Source organism: Vigna radiata, unplaced genomic scaffold, assembly GCF_000741045.1.
Source record: "Vigna radiata var. radiata cultivar VC1973A unplaced genomic scaffold, Vradiata_ver6 scaffold_273, whole genome shotgun sequence".
Taxonomy (NCBI): Eukaryota; Viridiplantae; Streptophyta; class Magnoliopsida; order Fabales; family Fabaceae; genus Vigna; species Vigna radiata.
Genome location: NW_014543808.1, coordinates 89314 through 93604, shown reverse-complemented (window position 1 = coordinate 93604; position 4291 = coordinate 89314). Strand labels below are relative to the sequence as shown.

The window sequence follows — 4291 nt, the reverse complement described above, 5'->3', positions numbered from 1 at the left end:
TATTATCTCTAAATAACTTACAATGTTCCCTCTTTTACCAACCCAACACAACCCAATTTCCTTGCTGGTTATATAACTAGCCTAAGAACTCTATATTTTTCCTCATCCTTCTCGTACCCCAATTGGTCACCGGAGAGAGAACAGATGTCTGACGCATCAGACTCACCTTCGACACCAACACATATGACTAGTCGCAACGGACTGGACTAGGCCAGGGCTGTTCTATGATCAGGGATGTGTGGCTCTGGTTTTTAGGTTCTCTCTATCCTACCAACAAAGTACTCTCAAACAGCCCCTTATGATTTATTTAAATCATCCAAACTGTTCTATTATACTTTAGACCTCAAATGACCAATTTTAACATTTCACTTCTTCTTATAGAGACCTGAAACAGTGCCTGTGCATTCAGATGCTACCCAAATAGTACTAATTAAGTCTGGCCCCAAACCTTTCCCAAAACATAATCAATCACAGTAACTAACTCAGTCCCAAATAACACAGATTATATTCATCAAACAGCAACTAACACATATTATATTCGTCAAACATCAAACAGTAACTAATCACAGTAACTAACACAAATTGTATTATCAAACATCAAACAGTAATTAATCACAGTAACTAACACAAATTATATTCATCAAACAGTACACAGGAAATCGATCACAATCCCAACAGAACATCATATTTTTAAAATTAATCATGCATAAAACACTGAAACAGGTTCAATAAAAAAAATAATTAGCTCCCCTTACCGGGAAAGTTTCACAGTTTAACTTGACAAGAACGCTCTAAACAATGCTCCTCACAACAAATTTCAAAGACACCCTATAAATCACCCAATGATGATAGAATTAGCTTTTTATGCTAGAAATTACCACAAATTTGAAATAGAACGCTTCTAGTGGCATGCATTCAGTAAAATAGCATGCCGTAGGTTTTAGAAACAACGGAGAAAAGGGGAAAACCACTTACCGGCTACGGAACGTAAAACCAATAGGATGGTTTGGAAGCTCTCTACAGGGCGGTCGCAGGGGTACCACCAAACAGAACATGCACTGAGTCAGTGGAATGGAAGGCTAGAGAGAAGGCAGAGCTAGGAGAAAAAGAAACTGTTTAGAGAAAGAATGTTTTCAGGAGAATGGCTTCAGCTTTGGCAGGGGGTCCAACAACAATATTAGAAACAAATTTTCTTTTTAATAAAAGGCCCCTCTCTTTATTTTTATTTTAGCTTTCATCCCTTTCTTTTAATATATATATATATATATATATATATATATATATATATATATATATATATATATATATATATATATATATATATATATATACTATATTTTACTTATATATACAGGTTCTTACAACATCAATATTATTTGTGTTTGGTTTAAGAAAATAAAATATTTCCCATGATAAAGAATTGGGTATTTCTTCTTGCACCTTTTTTTTTTCCTGCACTCCCATGAAAGCCTTAATCTCAAAAATATCATTTATTAAAATTAGGTTTAAATCCTTAACTCTATCAGACTAAGTTTTCTCCGTTTTCGTGTGCCTTCACATTTAAGCTTGTGCACACTCCACATTCAAGCTTTCTCATATTAAAGTTTTTCCATTCCCTTCTCACAAAAAGGGCAGCAGCCCAGATTATAATGGTTTCACTGATTGTTGGATGGAATGGGGTCTGTCATTAGAGGAGGAGAGGTTTTGTTCATCTTTTATAGTATTTTTGAATTACATAATTTTAAATATATTTTTGAATATATGAATATTTTTTGTTATTATTTAGATTAATTGTATTTATTAATAAAAATATTCTTTTTCATATTTTTAAGAGTAATTTAACTATTTTAATGACGATATCATAATTCATTTTTTAATATGTTGAATAGACTATGGATCAAATGAAAACCAATCAGAATAATTTCACCTAATAATTAAGATTTACTTTCATATGAATAATTTTTATTTACTATCTAGATTTATTGTTTTACTTTTTTAGTAAAGATACTTCTTTGATATTATTAAGAGTAATTTAAATATAATATAATTTGTTTAGGGTTAAATATGTTTTTCGTCTCTTAAGTATCACACGATTTTGGGCTTAGTCCTTACTTGAAACTTTGATTGCTTTTAGTCCTCATAGTTTTGAAACTATTACTATTAGTCCTTAAAATTGAACAATGTTAACTTTTGTTTGATGTGGCAAACAACGAGGCCACGTTTTATGCCAGCTTTCCTCTTCACTCTCTGTCATGTTGCTTTTCTTTTTATTCATGAGATTAAGTGATTGCCACATGTTGGTGATTGAAATCAGATCAGCAATTAGGGTTCTTAATTGGGCAAAGTCCGCCTCTACGCAACTGCGCCCTTTCGACACAATGCGTTCTCCGCTTCTCGCCATCCACCACCGTTTCGATTCTCCACTGGTTTTTCCCTTTCTTCTTCCATTTTCTTGAAGAACTCGTGGGTCCAATTCTCCAATGGTTTATCCCTTTCGATTACTCACATGGGTCATTGAAGAACTCATGGACCCAATTCTGGATAACCCGAAGTCTAAAACTTTGGCCACCCATTTTTCATCCAATAAAATGTTGGTACTCTTCACATCACGGTGAAAGATGACGTGCTTTGCACATGTATGCAGATAGTGGAGCCCTCTTGCGGCACCTATGTAGATCTAGCCCCGATGAGGGAAACAAGTGTTGGGTTATTGGACTCCCTTCCTATGTGGAGAATAGGGCCAAATAGTGTGGTCCATTATGTCTCATTAGGTTAAAATGAGATGGGTCACATTAGTAGAGCACAAGAGAGTCATTTGAAGAGAAGCAAAAGCCAAGTAAGAGAAAAAGAAAGAGAGAAAGTCATTCCCGCATAACCCTAAACCTGCAATGGTGTTTTTGACTCTGTGCAGTCGTTAACCGTTGGATCAAGCTGATTTTTGGACAGTAGGTTTCAGACATATGGTTCTTCATTCTGACCGTTCGGATCGTCAATCGGAGGTCTAGTTTGGGAGAAATCGGTCCCGCACCAGAAGCCCTGTTTTGGAGAATTTTCATCTTCTTTGTTCTCATTTGTAAGCATTTGTGCTTAGTTAATTTGGCTTATTGAAAATACCTTTTGGTATTATTATTGGATAATCTTTTGTACCCTATTATTGGTCATAGTGGATTTTTCTTTGGTCTGGATGACTCGTGGTTTTTACCCTTGCATTGAGGGGTTTTCCACGTTAAAAATTGTTGGTGTCTTTTTGTGCTTTGGATTCTATTTTTGTTCTATTTGTTTGGTGCTCCTCGCAGATTCTCGCAAGAAGGGGGATTGAATTTCCGTTGCATTATTACTCCTTGATAAGTTGTTATTAGTTTTGGCCCTTTCTCCCATCAGAGTGGCATCAGAGCTCTTTGGTTAAGGGACTGTTTAATTTGCGTGAATGATGGAGGCACATACAAAATTGATTCCGTTGAATGGAGAAAATTATCACTTATGGAAAGGAAAGATGAAGGACTTGCTATTTGTGAAAAATTTGCACCATCCTGTTTTTGCTTCCAATAAGCCAGAATCCAAGTCAGATGAAGATGGGATTTTGAACATCAACAGGTATGTGAATTTATCAGGCAGTTTGTTGATGACAATGTCTATAATTTTGTTGCTAATGAGACACATGCGAGAACCCTATGGGATAAGCTTGAGTCCTTGTATGCCTCTAAGTCAGGGACTAATAAATTGTACTTGCTGGAAAATTTTGTGGAGTTAAAGTACAAGGAAGGAACTCCTGTTTCAAATCACTTGAGTGAATTTCAAGGACGCTATGATCAATTAGCTGGAGTGGGTATAAAATTTGATGATGATCTATTGGGCTTATTCTTATTAAACTCTTTATCAGATTCGTGGGAGACATTTCGGGTTTCCATGATAAGTGCTACCCTTAATGGTGATATTTCTTTGCAAATGGCAAAGAGTGGTGCTCTTAATGAGGAGATGAGAAGGAAGACACAGGGTACTTCAACTCATTCAGAAGTGCTTAGTACAGAGAATAGGGGGAGAAGCCAAAAGAAAGAACAAAATAGTAGTAGAGATAAAAGCAGGAGAAAGTCCAGATCTCGATACAAGAATGTGAAGTGTCATTATTGTCACAAAACAGGGCATATAAAGAAGAATTGTTTTTTGTGGAAGAAAGAGAGCAAAGACAAAAAGGGTAAGCAAATAGAAAAAGATAATGATGATGGTGATCGTGTTACTACTACTACATGTGGTGACCTTGTTTGTCTTCGTGATTATGACACTATTAATCTTG

General features: G+C 35.5%; 1 long non-coding RNA gene across 1 annotated transcript in view; it reads right to left on the bottom strand.

Moving 5' to 3' along the window:
* Positions 1-1231, bottom strand: part of LOC111241185 — a 2729-nt gene extending 1498 nt beyond the window's left edge. Inside the window, exons 1-2 of the long non-coding RNA XR_002666997.1 lie at positions 976-1231; positions 756-828 (exon numbers count right to left, since the gene is read on the bottom strand). This is a non-coding gene — a long non-coding RNA (uncharacterized LOC111241185). The remainder of the gene's footprint in view (positions 1-755; positions 829-975) is intronic.
* Between the last annotated feature and the right edge of the window lie 3060 nt (positions 1232-4291).